The 18,794-nt window shown below is 41.0% G+C and overlaps 1 long non-coding RNA gene across 6 annotated transcripts in view; it reads right to left on the minus strand.

The window, feature by feature from the left end:
• The window catches only part of LOC144282202 (uncharacterized), a 257,847-nt gene that overhangs the window by 220,283 nt on the left and 18,770 nt on the right, over window positions 1-18,794 (minus strand). Inside the window, exon 1 of one of the 6 annotated variants that reach the window (XR_013350541.1) lies at window positions 15,273-15,429. The exons of the other annotated variants lie outside the window; for them this stretch is intronic. This is a non-coding gene — a long non-coding RNA (uncharacterized LOC144282202). Of the gene's footprint in view, window positions 1-15,272; window positions 15,430-18,794 lie in introns of those variants that run through there. 6 annotated transcript variants of the gene reach the window in all.

The following is an 18,794-nucleotide window of genomic DNA, read 5'->3' on the forward strand; positions in this document are numbered from 1 at the left end:
AAAGGAAAGATAAACCATTTGGAATGACCTCTTTCTTACCACTCTCTTCATCAGCCCTACCACCCCCACCTTTGCAGTGGAGACTTCGATTCGTGCTGCATGTTTTACCTCCCTGCCCACAGGTATTTAAGTAGGCCCAATCTTTAGACCTAATCTTTACCGACCAGCAATGCCCAAGTAACCTATTCAGATAGCCTACATTTTCACCTCTGAACTATAAGGAATTTAATGGAAGATCCCAGACTTTTCCCTGCTGCTGGCTGCCATGATGAATGGCTAGGTTTATTCTTTTGTTGTCTCTGTCATTGATGTGGTATGTTCTGGGGGTCAGGCAAATTAAAAATATAACAAAACCCTGCACATTCCTGAGGTTATCTTAAAATGAGAGCCACTATTGGGAGGACTATAGCATAAAAATATAGTGCCCTGGTGACAGCCAGTCATAGATTTGAATCTCAGCTCTATTGTAAGACTTTCAGCAAGTTACTGAACTTCTGAGTCTCAGTTTTCTTACCTACAAAAGGAAACAATAATACCACCTTCCTCACAGAGTTGCTGTAGGCTTTTAATCACTCTGCTGTCTACATTACCTCCAATCACAAAATTGCCCTTGGTTCTTCCTTCACTAATCTCCGTCAGATCCATGAAATCCCTGGTACCTTGGAGTGAACTCCACTAGCCAAAGGGAGACACTGTTCCAATTCTGTTGGCTATTTTTTTTTTTAAGATTTTATTTATTCATTTGAGACACACAGAGAGAGAGCATGAGCAGGAGGGAGAGGCAGAGGTGGAGGCAGAGGGAGAAGCAGACCCTCTCCTGAGCTGGGAGCCCGATGTGGGGCTTGATCTCAGGACCCAGAGACCATGACCTGAGCCAAAGGCAAACGTTTAATTGACTGAGCCACCCAGGTGCCCCTCTGTCAGTTATTTTTAACTACATTTAAGTGTACTCGATTCCTAACCAACTTCAGCTTGGTTTCCTTTAGGAAAAGGAACAATACTAATCTAGATGACTGATACATACAGTGAGCATTTAGGTTTTGGAAGCCAGTGGCTCCCGAACTGAGGGATACATATATCATGGACATCTGAAGGGCCACAAAGTCATATACTCACTATGTTTCATGTGAAAACTTAATAAACAATGCCATATATATGTGTATGTATATGTACATATATATCCAGTATTGTTATGTTACAAATATATATAAATGCAATTGATTAATAAAATATGAGCTTATTTAAAATCATAATTTATAAAAGCTTTTATTGTGCATTTTCTTGGTCAATATTTGCTAATACTACAAAATGTAGTGGTGACACTTGTACGTCAGGCACTGTTCTAACAACATATATTAACTCATTAAATCTTCACAATAACCCTGTGAGGCAGAGCTACTATTATTTCTGATGTATATATTAGGAAACTGAGGCACAGAGAGGCGAAGTAACTTGTTACAGAGCTAGTAAGAGGCAGAGAAGATATTCAAGCTCAGGCATTGTGGTCTAAGCACTTCATTTTCACAATCAGTTCAGGACTCAGCTATGCAAAAACACACTGGTGCTACTGCTTATGGGCATATTTCTCACTGGATACAAACTGAAATGTGTAAAAAAAAAAAAACAAACAAACTGAAATGTGTGTGTATGTTCTGGCTTATATTTGATCAGGGACATATCCAAGAAATCTATGGTAACTATTTTACTCAAAAAAAGTAATTCAAACACAAAAAGAAATAATAAAAACACTTAATACTGCCTGGCTGCCCAATATGCCCAATATGCCCAAGGAGGTCACAGGGACCAGAAAGAGTTTCCAATAATGGCTTTTCTTCTGATGATCATTTTGACACTATCTTTCACATTTCTCTGCCTCCATTAGGAAACTAGCTTTCTAATATTGCACTATTTGATTATTTACCAAATTGAAAGGTAACAATAAGCACAACAACAGACAACAACTACTCAGGAAGTTAAATAAAAATAGAATGATGCATTTAACTTTTCACCTCTATGCTTGAGTTATATTCACACTCACACCTCTGTTCCATTTCATTGGCTGAACATTCAAGAACATTCATTGACTCTCTGCCATGTCCCAGGAATTATGTTTGGAGCTATACATTTGTGAATAGAACTCAGAATGCACCAATACTTTTATTTATTTATTTATTTATTTATTTATTTTTTATTTACTTATGATAGGCACACAGTGAGAGAGAGAGAGGCAGAGACACAGGCAGAGGGAGAAGCAGGCTCCATGCACCGGGAGCCCGATGTGGGATTCGATCCCGGGTCTCCAGGATCGCGCCCTGGGCCAAAGGCAGGCGCCAAACCGCTGCGCCACCCAGGGATCCCTGCACCAATACTTTTAGAATACCGTCTAAAAGATTCTAGGCAGGCCATTCATTCAAATCATAACTATGCTGTAAAGTAGAATGTTATCAATACTATTAGAGGACAAAATTCTTCACATATTCTGAGCAAGGAGAGATGAATCCAAGAGAACCAGTCAACTGATAGGAAGCCTCCATGTCAACTCCCTCCGAAGGGCTTCCTAGCCCTCCCAGAGCCACCTCGAGTCCATAGGCACATCAGAAAGTCAAGACCTCCTGGGGACCACCTTTACTTCCTATGACCAACTCACCTCAGAGTTTAAAGGTGACCTTCTTAATTCCATGATCCCCTTCCATTTTCCTTTGCTTCTTCTTTTCCTTGATTTATTCAACCGTTTTAGTTCTTTTTTCCATCATTGTCCTTCTTAACATACACTATTTCCTAGGAATATTTCCACTTGGTAACCAATGGCATGGTATACTGATGCTTGTTAGCTACCATTTCAGAAAGTGGTGTTTTCTAACCTTGTTTCCAAAGTATGACAATTCATGTTATGTAGAAAATTATCACTCCTTGAGCATTAAATGCTCTATATTTGATGGCCATAAGGAATCCTTTCAGTCGTTCTGAATCAGAACCTGAGTCAAAGATTTTAGACAGAGCCAGGTCAAGAATACCTTTAGCAAAAGTAAGGACTCTAAAGAAAGATTTGAAAGAGAAGGCACAAACAAGACAATCACAGAACTCCCACAGCACAGACAGAAAACATGGATTCTTGGAGAATATACAATATATATAAATACCCACCGGGAGTGAATAGCTATTTCCTCCATAAATTCTAGAATTTTTACTCTTCTCTAAGGACCATAATATTCCTATTTATTCATTTGCAAACCTTGCAGTTTGATGGAACCTGGGTCCTTTGAACTCAAAACATTTGAGCTAGTTTTGTCCCCTGGGATTTAAAAGTAAATGTTACATTTAAAGTTCAGAGGAATTTTCCAGCTTAACTTTCTATGCCTTGTTTGAGAAGACAATGTTGATGCTAATTCTTTTACAAACTGGGCAAGGTGTTCTTAGGAAGTAATTTTCGTTGTACTTTGCATTATTTAAAGGACAATGCAATCAAGTGAGAAGGTCACTGAGATCACAGATTTCTGTGTTCCAGATTGAGCTTTCTCAGTAACTAGTAACTAGTATTATGCTTATTCAATCATTTTACCTCTGGCTTCAATTTTCTCTGCCCACAGAAGGCATTTTATAAATATTTGTTGAGTGAATAAATTAGTAATATATATTACCTTGTAAAATGATTGTGAAGAATTAGATTAGATTTTCAGTGGCTCAGTTAGGCAGACAGCTCTTGATTTCACCCTCAGGTCATGGGCTCAGCCCTGGGATCCAGCCCTGTGTCAGGCTCTGCACCCAGCAGGGAGTCTGCTTAAGGATTCCTTCTCTCCCCCTCTGCCTCTGCCCCTCCCCCCAATCCCATGACCACTGTCTCTGTCTCTCTTCTCTAAAATAAATAAATAAATCTTAAAAAAAAAAAAAAAAAGAGCTAGGTTTTAAGCTGAGCAGAGTAGGCAAGAGTCATGTCTGTTTTGCTCATCACGGCATTCTTTGATACCCTGCCATGCACGCAGAATCTCAGCAAAAACATAATGAATTAATGAATAAATGCACAGAATAATAAATTTCATGAAAGTTGCTCCACTTTACAAAGTTACTGAAAATACCTTGATTTTAATTTCTCAGTGAAGACAAAATATGTTGATCACACTTACCACTGCATGCCCAAATGCCCAACACTAGCATTTGTAGGTGTTCAATAATAGGTGTTTTAATTAATGTTCAATAAAAATAGATATAATTTCAGAAAGTACAGCGCGCAATACATACATGAAGAATTAAGAATCTCTTTCCCTCACACACCTACACCGATAACCTCTGCAGAGAGCAGACTCCAAAGACTGAAGCATAATGAGTTAGGAGAGGATGATAGGGAACTCCTGGCTCACACCTGGCTTTCAAGTTTAAACGGCCATGTGATAAAGCTCAAAATATTCCTAGGATATTCAGTGACGGGGGTTACACTTCCTAGAAACACAATCAAGATGCTATTCTGAGTGTATTAACTAACTCAGACATAAAATGGATTCAACCACAAATACGTATTATCTCAATTAGAAAGAAGTCAAAGGTAGATGCAGAGCAGCTTTACAACGGGTAGAATTTGGGACTTGATACCATATCAAAGACCCATTATTTCATTCTTTGAGCTCTGCCATCCACTGGGATGTCCTCAAACGGTTCCTCGTTGTCTGTCACACACCCAGGCTCTACTGGATGACACACCTAGTGGAAGATGAAAAGGAGGGACTCTTTTCCTGTGACTTCTTTTATCTGCAAGGAAACCATTCTCAGAAGCACCCAGCAGAACAGTCCTCCCATCTCCTGGCAGGACCTATATCACATGTCCATTCCAACGCTATTCACCATCAAGGAAAATGAAAACCTTATGATTGGTTTAGACCTGTCAGGATTTATCCCTGGAACTGAAGCTGTTTGCCAGTCTTCCCTGAGTTTAATAAGAGAGCCCCCAAGATGGCAGTGAGGAAGAAGAGATGTAGGACTCTGGCAAGTACGGAGGCAGCAGTGTCTGCTAATGGGGGAAATACTGGGCTTTCAAAATTATTAGTTAATATATCTGATTAAGATTCTGTGGGCCTAAGGCTTCAAAATATTGATATTTTTTTTCTTTAATACAAATTCAGAGGAAGGCAGCTAGAAAACTAGTGGATAAAGTTGCTCAAAATTTGATGTTTGATAAGGTACATCTTCTCCAGTGGTTCTCAAACATCGGTGCCCTTCATGCACAGTAGTATAAAAAAAAAAAAAAAAAGACGCTAAACATCACAACCTTATACATAGATACACACTTCACGATCTTCAGTGAAACACTTGCCCTTACTACCTGTGAGCATACTTATGTTTTCTGTCCCATTCTATTTTGTTCCTTTTTTTAACTGGTCATCTCAACCTAGTAAATAGATTTCTGGACCCAGTAATGACTTGCAACCCACTGTTTAAAAAATATTACTTGTAGGGCAGCCCGGGTGGCTCAGCGGTTTAGCACCACCTTTGGCCCAGGGCATGACCCTGGAGACCTGGGATCGAGTCCTGCATCGGGCTCCCTGTATGGAGCCTGCTTCTCCCTCTGCCTGGGTCTCTGACTCTCTCTCTCTCTCTTTCTCTCTCTCTTTCTGGGTCTCTCATGAATAAATAAATCTTTTAAAAAAAATATTACTTGTGCAAGCTCATTGTTTTTTTATAAAGAACATGACATAGCATTATTTATTAAATGCAATATTGTGATAGATACTATTTCATTCAAACCTGTGAGTATCATTTGCCCCCATTTTATAGCTGAGAAAACAGACTTGGTATGAGTTATTTGTCAGGATCATACAGCCAGCAAGTGCTAGGGGTGGAAGTGGGGGGTGTGGTAGGCCTCAAATGAAGATGTTCTGATTTAAACAGGTGTTTTCAAAGAAAGGAAATACAGTATTTACTTCAGGAAAGTCTTTAGGTTTCTTCAAATGGCAGCTATAAAAAATAAAAGCATAATTCTTTCATTAGCATAATTTTAAAGAGGCTAAGTACAATTGTTCATAGCTAATTACCTCCGCCAGACCAAATAGAGAGTCATATAGTTCACCAGACAATCCATTATATCTAATTAAGGAAAATTATTCTGAGACAACTGTGAAGCCTATTAGAGAAGGTTTTGTGCTAAACTTTCTAAATTGTTTTAGAGCAGATACAGCTTATGAACCATAAGAGAGTTCGCGAAACCAGAACTCTGATCTGGAAAGATTAAAAACACTTGAGCCGCCCCATCTCCTTTCTCCCTCTAACATCAGAGATCAAGTTGGCCCTATAGGTTTTCATTCAGCCATCAGGGTGTCCTTTCTGTACGTCATTAAAGTTATTATTTGCACTACTAAATCCTTTGTAACATTTACTTTTTCTAGCCTAGGGACAAAGCCAGCTAAAGAACTGTCGGCCCAAAGTTACAAAGAACATGAATGATGAACTCTCCACTTCTCAGATTAGACGGTTGGAACCCTACAGGCCAAACCTACACTGTGACACAGTACACAGCGATGACTTCTCCAATCTTGTTTAGAAGAAAAAAGAGCAGATGTTTTTTATAGGTTTTTTTTTTAAATAAGGTCCCCAGGTGATAAGCTAACCAGTGGAGGACAGTAGAGCAGCTGTGGGAAGCAGAGAAGCAAGGAAGGAGGAGCAAAGGATAAACTACAGCAGGATCCCCCAAACTTTGCTTGTGATCATCTCTGACAGATGGAAAAGCCAACAATCTTGGTACAGAGGTCACAATGCACCATGTCGGACTATGCCAAAGGCACTGTTCAATCCAAGATACCCTGCGTGAGTAGCAAAGTACTGTCACCACCTCAGAGCAGACTGTCAGACTCCTAAACTATGCTGGCTTCTTTTTCTAACACTTTTGAGAAACCCATGAAACCAAATGGGCCCTAGGTCCAAAAGATTATATTTTTGGAACCAAATATCAGAATTTGAGGCCTATCAAAGGTGCTCTTGTTTTGGTTTTGATTTGCATGAAAAGTTGTAGAAGACAAAATAAGTTGCACTGGTTGTGGATTTAATCACTTTTATTGACTAGAATGAAATAACATGAAGTAGATGCTGTCCCAGTAAGTTCAGGATACACCATCTTCAGGAAATCAAAATGGTAAAAATATTTCAGATTTGCCTTTCTGAAGTTCGAACTGTAAATTTCGGTAGACTATTTCTACTCCCCACAGTTATACAGTACTCAACACAGGATTATACATATTGAAGAAAAAAATATAATGTATGTCTTTCCCTGACTTATTAAAATGCAGACCCTATGAAAATAAACATATTTCTACGTCTTTGATAACTTCCAAGATTTCTTGTAATGCTTTACATAATAGATGCATTATTTGAGAGTACACCAGACTCTTTACCCCTCCCCACAAAATACACTGTTCCAACAAGTTTATATTTGAGTTACAAAAATTTTATTTATGTACAACTTTAGAAATTTCGCTTTTGTGTGAAGGGAGAGACACCTATCCATGATTCTGTGAACTCTCCTTGTCAATGTCTCAGTATCATCAGTTCCTCTGGCTTATCCAGGAAAGTAAGAAAGTCTGGGATCCCAGGGAACAAGAAACCCAAGAGAAATTCAGGTTGCCTATTGGAAGGCAAAGGGTACATAAAGAGATAACCAAGACTAGATTCACTAGACTGTGAAGTTATAGACCAGAAAAGATGCTCTCTACGTCCAAGACAATCTGTGGTACTCACACTGGAACCAAGATGCAACCTCCTTTTCAGGCATCTTTGGTAGGTAAGTTAATTTAGACGTGGAAGGGCTCCATTTCCATGGGCGCCCAGGGTTAGGAGAGCTCTAGATATGTCATGAATCTCCTTTGGGCATCCCGTCAACATAATAACCAAGCACCAGTAGAGGCAATTGGGACCATATCTGCCATAGAGAAGCTAGAGCTAGAAAGAGTCTAATACCCAAAGGAAATCTTGGTTTCTGTGGCCTTAGGAACAAGCAAGAGTTTTGTGACCTGGGAACTGGGAGGGACAATAAAGCAGAGAACTTCTTACAAACCTTCTGACACTTAGCAAGTGTTGATACTGCTAGCAAACATGCACTGTAGCACAGGCAATATTATATTAACATTTTTAATCATCATCACTACCCTGTCAGGAAGATAACCATGATTATACTTGTTTTGATAAAGTTTACCAATTTTAAATAAATTGCCCATTTCATAGAGCTGCAGTAGAACCAGAAACCCAACTCAAAAAGCCTGTCCACAGATCCCATGGTCTTATCCATAACATGGATATTTCTGTATCTATACATGTAGTATAAATGTGTGTGTTTGTATGTGTGCACGTGCATCTGTGTGTTTGGTACAATGTACAATGATACCCAATTTGTGTATTCCATTGTAGATACTAAACCGTTCTAAGATATCTGCTTTTGGCAGAAGTACTTTGGGGTCATAAAAAGAATCATAAGCATGATAGGAAATAAGAAATAACAAGGTCAAGGATTGCCAAGCCTTTAGAGTGGATTAGAGAAACTCCCCCACAGATTCAGCAGGCCTCCAGAAGATTCTGGCCAAAAAACAGAATGCTTTCCTCTAGAGAAGTCATTAATGTTAATAGCCAGGAGCATGAAGGATAATTTGCCTTGACCAGACTCTTCCCACTACATATTTCACTTAGGGCTGTGGATTAAAGTAAGGCATAAAAATGAATATCAGCTCTGTTGAAATGAGATCACCAATTTCCCTGGTAGTCAATATTTACTAAGAAGAGTTCCAACTGATGGATGTGTGAGAAGGGGCCTCAATGAAATATGTGGGCCTAGAGCCAATTGCTGAGTATTGGCGCTGCTCCTCCCTCTTGTGTACTAGTGTACCCTGCTTCAAAAACACAGAAATATGGGGCAAAAGGGCTCTAGACAAATCACCGATTCTGTTTCATGTCTTCAGGGAGAAGGATGCTTAAACCAACAAGATCAATAATTTCTTGCTGTATCTTTTACATTTTCATGGGCAGAGTTTCCACCCGTCCTCTGATATATTTCACAGAACTGGCATAAAAGAAATTCTATTTTCTGCCCAAGCATAACCTTTAGTTTAAATTAAATCCATTTCCAGGACAGCTGAGTGGCTCAGTCAGTTAAGTACTTGCCTTCAGCTCAGGTCATGATCTCAGGGTCCTAGGATGCAGCCCCGCACTGGGCTCTCTGCTCAGCGAGGAGTCTGCTTCTCCCTCTGTGCTCTCCCTCTCTCTCAAATACATAAAATCTTTTTTAAAACAACTTTTTAAAAAAAGTTAATTAAATCCATTCCTTTGAATGTTCCATGAGCACAGAGAACTGTTTGTGCCTCTTCGTAGGAATTCCCATTATTGTAGGCAACATAATATTATTCTTTTGTACTTTTCATCAGTTTTCATTTTTGCTGAGTTTCTTGGGGACTTCTCTGTCTCCTGTGCATTTTTTACTCCGTATTAAGATAATTTTAAAAATGAGATTGAGACAATACATTCTACTGGTGGACAATTCAACAAATATTGAAAAGTCCCAAAGAAGAAATTTTTTGAAATCCATCATCTCATCTCTCATGTGCCAATACACATAACGTGATTTTGCGACTATTTTCTTTTTTTTAAAGACTTTATTTATTCATGAAAGACAGAGAGAGAGAGAGAGAGAGAGAGAGAGAGAGAGAGAAAGAGGCAGGCAGAGGGAGAAGCAGGCTCCATGCAGGGAGCCCAATGCGGGACTCGATCCAGGACCCCAGGATCACGCCCTGAGCCAAAGGCGGACGCTCAACCGCTGAGCCACCCAGGCCTCCGGCAACTATTTTCCATTGTCACTAATTATTACTTTTTACTACAGAGTGGTAATCTTCAACTCAAGTCTGTGCATGGACTTCACATAGTCCATGAATTCTGTGAAATTATAAACAAAATTTTTGCCTTCTTCCCAAGAAGGTACTTGATTGTTTTCAACATATTCCCAAAAGGGTGCATGACCCAAAAAACAGTTAAAGATTCCCCTTTAGCAATAGGATTTTTAAAGGCCACACTCTACCACATAAACCAATGTTGTTCTAGATTATACTGCAATAAACACTTGTGTAACCACATCTTTTCATCCAGATACAACAATTGCTGTAGGATGGAGGAAATTCTGAAATTAGAATTGCTCCAAGAACATTCACTGTTGAAAACTTTTAATACATGTTGTCAAATTGTATTTTAGAAATGTAGTATCTTTCAAAATCCCTTCAGGAAATGTGAAAATGTCCCTTTTTCAAACAAGCAATAACATTGAATCTTTTTTTTTTTTTTTTAACTTTTCCAATTGTATTTGCTAGACTAGACTAACATACTAACGTTTGAATCATTTTAAGTTCAGAGGACAATATTATTTGTAATACGCCAGTAAGTGTTTGAGGTGCTCAGAGCATAGAGGAAGGGCTACATCCATCCTGGCTGGTCTTAGCTCTGTTCCCACAGCGACATGATGTTGCTGATTCATACACTGATCGGCTCTGGCCCACCCGTCTTTTAAAATCCTGACTGTAGCTAGCCAATCTTGTAATGATTTTTCTGGTTTTGGTTTCCTCCCACTCTTACGTGATTGTCTGCTTGTCTAGGATTGTGCTTCCTATTCAATAATATCACATTGGTCTGCTTGACACAGCATCACCTTTCATCAAGATACCATGACTCCAGGGTGATAAAATACCTTAACACACATCCCCTACATTGACACCAGCTCACTGGAAACTGCTTCTGGGACAATCTTCAAGTAAATTTTCTATGTGTCTAATTGTAGTAACTCTGGAACTAGACTCTGGCTGACCAGAACACAAAATCACACTGAAGTCCTAGAGATAAGAGTGACCTAAAGGCTCCTGTAGTGATGAAGAGGGTGAGCTCTTGCAGTTAGGGATCCTGGGCTTAAATCCCAACTCCCCTGCTTGCTGTATGACCTTGGGCAAGTGTGTCCATGTGTCTGAACCTCACCACACTCTTCGCAGATGTGTAAAGGCCCCGGCTTGGTGAGTACACAGCATCAGAACTACGCCTTCTTGTTGGTTGTGGGGAAGTTGCAGATCCCCCTCTCTATAACAGTAATCTCGTGCTGTCCTCTTCCATACACTCTGCCTCCCCTTTCATATCTAACTTTTGTCAGTCACGTATCTCATCATCTGATACACGACATATTTAGTTGTTTTTTCATCTGGCCTCTCTCACTAGAATGCAACCTCCATAAGAGCAGACTTTTTCCTTCTGTTCTCTGCGTTAGCGCTAGAGCCTTGGAAGATAGAAGATAGAGTCACAGTAAGGGTCAGATTATTCAGTGTCTATAGCAATGTATTAGTTTCCTAGGGCTGCTGTAACAAAGTGCCACAAACCAGGTGGCATAAACAACAGACACTGTCTCACAGTTCTAGAGCCCAGAAGCCCAAGGTATTGCCAGGACTGGTTCCTCCCGAGGGCTATTGCATGCCTCTCTCCTAGGTTCTAGGGGTTCTCTGGCAATCCCTTGGGTTCCTTGGCTTGTAGACACATCACCCCAGTCTCAGCCTTCTTTATCACATGGCCTTCTCCTTCTGTGTGTGTCAAATTCTGTGTCCAAATTTCCCCACTTTTTAAGAATACAATTATATTGGATTAGGGCCCACTTCAATGACCTCATCTTAACTTGATCATCTGCAAAAATCCTATTTCTAAATAAGGTTACATCCATAAGTACTGGGGGCTAGGACTTCAATAGTTTTTGGAGAGACTCCGAATAAATAGCACAATATCCAACACTCTACCGGCACTCAACAGCTATGAATTCTTCTTATAAGCTCATGTTATGGGATCATTATCTTACAGAGAAGATTAATCTGGTCTAGCATGAGAGGTTCCAGAAGTCACCGTGCCATAACTACACTCTGAGGAAATATTAACCAGACTTAAGGCCCCCTCATACTTTTGACTCTGAATAATGACCCATGGGGAGGAAAGACAGTTATGAAATCCATACCTTTGCCATCACTGCATACAAGGTATTTTATAGCCAAGAAAAGAGAGGCAAAAGGCACAAACTTATGTGAGGTCCTACAATTCGCCAAAGCCAAAACAGGAGTACAACCCCAAATTTCTCATTCCTGGCTCCTTTCCTCCTTCATACAAATCTATCCACATATTTTCAAAATAATAACTATAATAAACACATTTTTAAAAAATAGGTTGATTGTAGAATATTTTGCTTCTAGATTAGTCTGAATGATTAACACCAGATAGAAAAAAAAAAATTGACCAGAAAAACAAATTGATCCATAAATATAGTCAACTGATCTTTGGCAAAGGAGCAAAGGAAATACAATGAAGCGAAGATAGTCTCTTCAACAAATAGTGCTAGGACAACTGCATGGAAAAAAATGCAATCAATCAATCAATCAATCAATCAATACACAGACCTTACACACTTCACAAAAATTCACTGGAAATGCATTCTATTTCTAAATGTAAAATGCAAAGCTATAAAACCCCAAGAAAACATAGATGCAAACCTAGATGACCTTGGGTGTGATGATGCCTTTTTAGATACAGCCCCAAAGACACAAACCGTAGAAGAAATCATTGATAAGCTGGACTTCATTAAAATGAAAACTTCTGTTCCATGAAAGACATTATCAAGAGAATTAAAAGACAAGCCACAGACAGGGAGAAAATGTCTGCAAAAGAGGTATCTGATAAAGAGGTGTTATCCAAAATATACAAAGAACTCTTAAAACTCAACAATAAAAAAAAAAATTAAAATTAAAAAAAAAAAACACTCAACAATAAAAATACAAACCCAATTTAAAAATGGGCCAAAGACCTTAACAGACACCTCATCAAAGAAGATAAACAGATGGCAAATAAGCATATGAAAAGATGCTCCACATCATTTGTCATCAGGGAAATGCAAATGAAAACAACAATGAGATACCAGTACCCACCTATTAGAATGGCCAAAATCTGGAACACTGACAACATCAAATACTGGCGAGTCTGTGGAACAACAGGAACTCTCATTCATTGCTGATGGGCATGCAAAATGGTAACACTACTTTGGAAGACAGTTTGGTGGCTTCTTATAAAAGTAAACACACTCTTACCATTGGATACAGCAATCACACCTGCTAGTATTTACCCAAAGGAGTTGAAAACTTATGTCCATGCAAAAACCTGCGTGTGGATGTTTATAGCAATTTTATTCATAACTGCCAAAACTTGAAAGCAACCAAGAAGTCCTTCAGTAGGTGATTGGATGAACAGTACTACATCCAGACAATAGAATTTTATTCAGTGCTGTAAAGAAACGAGCTATCAAGCCGTGAAAAGACACGGAGGAAACTTAAATCCATACTACTACGTGAAAGAAGCCAATTCCAAAGGCTGCATACTGTATGAGTCCAACTATATAACTTTCTGGAAAAGGTAAAACTATGGAGGCAATAAAAAGATCATTGGTTGCACCAGGAAGGGAGGGAGGGGGATGAATAAGGTAGTAAAGGAAATGCTCTGTATATTATTATAATAATGGATAGAGTCATCATCCATTTGTCCAAACCCAAAGAATGTGCTACACCAAGAGTGAACCCTGTGATGGAAAGACAGGTGAAAATAGATTTTAAGACACTCCCCTTATTAACCTAGACCCCTCACGCGACCGAACACATCCTCTCCTCCTGAGGTTTCTATCAAAACAAACGTGTATTTTGTACCTTCAGGAACAAGAAGGAATCAGTGGGAAAGGACATTCTGAATCAAAGGGACGAGAGTAGAGAAGGAAAGAGAGCAAAGTGGACACACACAGGCAGAGGGAAGTGGGACAATGACATTTCCTTCATAGATTCTCCAAAGGAAAATTACAAGGAATTTGTCAACCAGGGTCTCGAGCTGAGACAACAGCCGTCGAGGTGTGATGAGCCCCCTGTGAGGAGTAAGAACCTGCGAGGTTTGCTCTTGCTGTCCCCAGGCTGGCACAGGACCAGAGCCGCCTCTGCCTGGTATTTGCAAAGAACTGGTGAGGGGCCAGTTGGCTGCCAGGGACTTGCTTCTGTACCATTTATCACACACAAATTGCTCTGCAGCTGGAAAAAGAGTCATGGTAGCTGCAGCCAATGCAGCCCAGCAATAGGACCAGGCTTCCCTCCCTTTGTAGTCTCAACCCCTTGCCCAAGAGCAGACTAGCAAAAGCCGGGCAGTGTCTGGGAGAAAGGAGGAGGCCCTGGGGAGTCTGGTCAAGCTGGTAGGTAACTTGCCATGATGGTCATTCCCTAAGTATTTACCCAACACCTACTGGGTTCTCTGGGTCTTGGGAATTCGGTGGTAAACAAGGGAGCAAGCACATTCTGGTGTTTTCCATTTGGCATGATTTGTGCCCTGGGCTCTTCACATCCATTTCCAGTTGCGGGGAGGGAAGCTGCCACATGCCGTCCCTTTGATCAGTCCCTTCAACCGGCTCCCGTTCCCCCACCAGCTCACATTTTCCTGACCTCCCAGCAACTTCCATGGGATCAGTCATGGGAATGCCAGCTCAGCAGAGCAGCCCAGGAAAACCAAGAGCCCAGCGAAGTGGAGAAGTCAGCATTTCATCATGACTTTGGAATACTTGGCAGTGACTCACAGAAGAAGGAAGGAGGGCAGATAAGAGGGGTATGGTTGAGGTTAACAAGAAACAGTGCGGCCTCACAGCCCCCACCACGCACTGAACAAGTCACTGCCATTTTCTTGGGAGGAGAAACACTGGGGGCCATTCAGGCGGCCGGGGGGAGCCCGACAGTTGACATTTACAACAATGCTCAATGCAAATCAAGCCACTTGCCCCCAGAAATGGAATTTCATAGATTTATCCTTTGAAAGGCCATTTCTCTGACGAGTCTGGGTCAGCAGTTAAGCTGAAAAAGAAATATTTCTATTATTTGGCAGATTTTTTCCAAAGCATCGAGTTTTCCAAAGCATCATTAGGCAAGAGAGGCCTTTAAAAAAAGTCGGATTCCGGTGTGGTCATCAGGCAAACAGAATGAGAAAACATCAAAGAACAATCCCATTTCCAGAAATGATTAAAACAAATACTTCCTCTGCGGTCCCTAGGGTTCCAAGGGTAGGGGGTGGACCTCGCAGCCCAGGTGTCCTGGCCCCCTTCCAGCTCGGCAAATATCTGCAAATAACATGCTCTGATAACTCCCGTGGCTTCACCTTGAATAAGCACAACTTGCCACGCATGCCACTGCCGCTCACTATGCCTGAAACGGTTCAAGCCCAGAGCCACTCACCAGTTGGGTGACCTTGAAAAGTCACGAAGCTTTAAGCAAAGCCTCAGTGCTTTGCACCTGCTCTTCCCTCCACCTATCGCCTTGTAAGCCCCACAACGATCAGCCAGTCCCAGATGCACTGTGTTTTACTTCCCTGAGAGCATTTGATATTTTAAGTTATCTCATTCATCTTTGCTTGTTTATTACTGTTGGCTTCCTGAGAACAGAGACTGTAACTGCCTTATTTATCTCTGAGTCCTTGATATTTAAAAAAGAATGCCTGGTCCCTAGTAGATAACAAATATCCATAAGCGGTTGTTATGTAAGTAAATGAAAGACGTTCAGATTTTTTGAGTCAGGGTTCTATAAAAATAATCATACTAATAATAATAAAAGAAAACACTTGCCTTGTAGGATTACTTTAAAGATCAAGGGAGATCACGGTAACAAAAGCAGAGCCTGACACATTGTAAGTAGATCTATAAATATGAACTTAAAAAATACAATAGCATTCCTAATTCCACGAAGGTCTCTTCTCAGGTAGCTTTCCAGAAATAAAAATTCTAAAATAGTTCATCCTTAGATATGATTAACAATAATGGCTCAATATATAATATTTATAATATTCTAAGCTACCATCTACTGAAAATGCATTATAAATTCAATAAAATTTGGGGAGGGGACACCACAATACATTCATCGATTGTAATGCAGACCAATTTCAAAAATACAAAAAAGTGATAATTAAAAAAAATTGACAATATTACTTCTCCCTGGGAAAAATAAAACTGTGTTTTAGTCCAGAGGAATAACTCTCTACTGGTACGGTTTCAAGTGGTGCAACTGGGCGGTGGGAAAGTTAGTGGTGAGGGAGCCTACCCCACCTTGAATCACACTGTAGGATGCTCTGTCCTGACCCAGCTTTGGAGTGTGAGCAGTGGTTTTGCTTTTTGACTAGAAAGTAAGCAAAATAATGAGCGGACGTATACAGCTAACTCTCAATTCACTTCAGTAACTAGGGTCAGGATATGCTTGACTAGCCAAATACCCTGAGAAATCAGATTACTGAAAGGCAGTGGCTGGAAAATAAAGAGACTAAGGGGACACCCTCCCTTTACCATGTGACAAAGATGGAGTTAAAGTCTCTTTTATTAAGTAGAATCAGATTCATCTCCTCTTTAACAGAAATGCTCACTTGTGGAGGGCTTTTTTAAACTTTATTTTATTTTTTTATAGTTATCATGCTGTATATCACATCTAGGAACTTATTTATCTTCCAACTGGAAGTTTGTGCCTTTTGACTTCCTTTTCCCTCACTGGTTTTAATTTTATCCCTTCGTCCCTCCAGCGCTCAATTCCTGGGCCACAGGGTTAATGACCAAATAACAGGTTGATAAGAAAACAAGATGCCTAGATATTCCAGGAGCTTAACAATCAAGACACAGCTGACCTGTCCCCCTCTCCCTCACGATTGTCCAATTTCTTCTGCTGAATGAAAAGCACTCTGGGCCCATTCACAGCTTTTCATGTGCCTCTTCTTTTCTCACTTTCTCACTAACCGGTCAGCAACAATGCGAGTTCAAAGGTCTTGGAATAAAGGCTGAGATCCTGGGGAGAGAAGACAGGAGGCATTTTCCTGCTAAAGCCATGTCTCTGATGTGCACACTTGAGGTGTATTGCTCCCACGATGATATGTCAGTTTATTTTTCTTTTTATATATGAACATAAAAAAGGAGTTAGACTGGCAGACAGCATATTCAAGAGGTCCAGACTGGGTCCACAGGGACACCCTATTGTTCCTTGGAGGTGGGGGTGGTTCCTAGCAAGTCCTGGCCTTCCTCTTGCATTTCTTTGTCCTGCCTCCTCAAAGAACAGGTTGGGGCGGGGAGGAGTAGGAAGGGGGAGAGGAAGATCAAGAATGAGGACAAAATTTAAAGGTCGGTTTCCAAGTGGGACATCAATATATTTCCTTAAGCCACCAGCCAGCTCCAGAGTCTGGTGAGCCATGATACCGTCCAAGTGGAAGGAGTGGGCTAGTTCTGGAATAGAATAAAGATGAAAACAGCTTCAACGAGCTTTACTCACTGACCTGACTGAAGACAGGCCCTCTGATGACAGGGAACTTCCAGAGCTGTGAATCCACACAAGAGGCACTATTTTCAGGAAGGGCAAAACCCGGGGTCAGATGGGAAAATAGCCTTAGTCTCATTGGGGTTTTGCTTTGTTTTGCTTTGCTTTGTTTTCCCTAAAAGGAGTCTATCAATCAATTGGCTCCTTTGTGCCTTCCTCTGGACAATATGGGGCAGATTGCCCAAAGGGGAAAAACCCTCCGTCCTTGTCAGACGAAAGAGCAGCCCGAGCCTGGGCAGCACACACTAGAAAAGGGACGGCCGTGTGTGGCACTCACAGCCTTTCCAACCCGGCCAGTGCCACTCGTGTGTCCTCGGCAGCAATTTGAGATGCCTCTACTGCCCTCCTTTTCAGCTGTGAACACCAGCCCCACATGCACTGCCTAGGATAGTACCTGGAGAGGCCCCATACGGATGACCAGACGACCGGAGGAGCACATCCCAGAGGCACCCACCCTGTGTCCTGCAAACAAGACAGCAAGTGACTGCAGAAGGATCATGGGACGTCATTAGGAGGTTGACTCACACTTTTAAGTTCTGTCCTGCCTTTGACCACACGTACCCAACACAACTGAAGACCCTGATCCACATAAAACCTCATTTTTTCCAAGGCTCTTTTAGGTGAGGAAAAGCCCTTTCCATCTCCATGGACCACCATTTTAATTTTTTTTAATATTTTATTTATTTATTAGAGAGCGAGCGAGCTCGAGCTGGGGGAGATGGAGAAGCAGGCTCCCCACTGAGCGGGGAGCCCGATGTGGGGCTCCATCCCAGGACCCTGGGGTCATGACCTGAGCCAAAGGCAGCCGCCTAACCGGCTGAGCCACCTGGGCGCCCCTCCACCACCATCTTACTATGTTCCCAACTCAATACCAAAGGATTTTTTAAAGCAGCAGATGACCTGTTTACAGTTAGCTGTTAGTCTGGAGCAGTAGAGAGCTGACCGTATAAACCACTAGCTCGGAGTTAATACAGTTGGTACAAATAGATATTCAAACTATGTATTTTAGTCCTATTATCTACTAAGTTTTTACTTCCAGACAGATATAGAAGTTGCTCTGGGAATGTAACCTCAGTGATTAACTGAGTGATTCAAGATCTTACAAAGACTACGTTTGCTCCTTTAAATCAAACCCAGAAAGTGTGCATGCCTTCAAGCAATAGCTTCCAACTCCAGGACCTCCTGTGAGAAAGCACTTCACTCCACGCCCCCCCATGCGCACTCCCACAGGGATGTGTGACGGAAACAGAAGTGCCATGAAACAGTGCCCGCCTTTGCTATTTTTCCACTCAATTTCTCCCTTTTAAAAAAATGCTGCTGCAGTTGAAGCCCACTCTGTCAAGTTGATGAACCAGTAATGAGTGGAGGAGCATTTTTTCAAATGCTGCTTTAAGTAAGATCCTGAAAACAATA

Source organism: Canis aureus, chromosome 13 (assembly GCF_053574225.1).
Source record: "Canis aureus isolate CA01 chromosome 13, VMU_Caureus_v.1.0, whole genome shotgun sequence".
NCBI classification, from domain to species: Eukaryota; Metazoa; Chordata; class Mammalia; order Carnivora; family Canidae; genus Canis; species Canis aureus.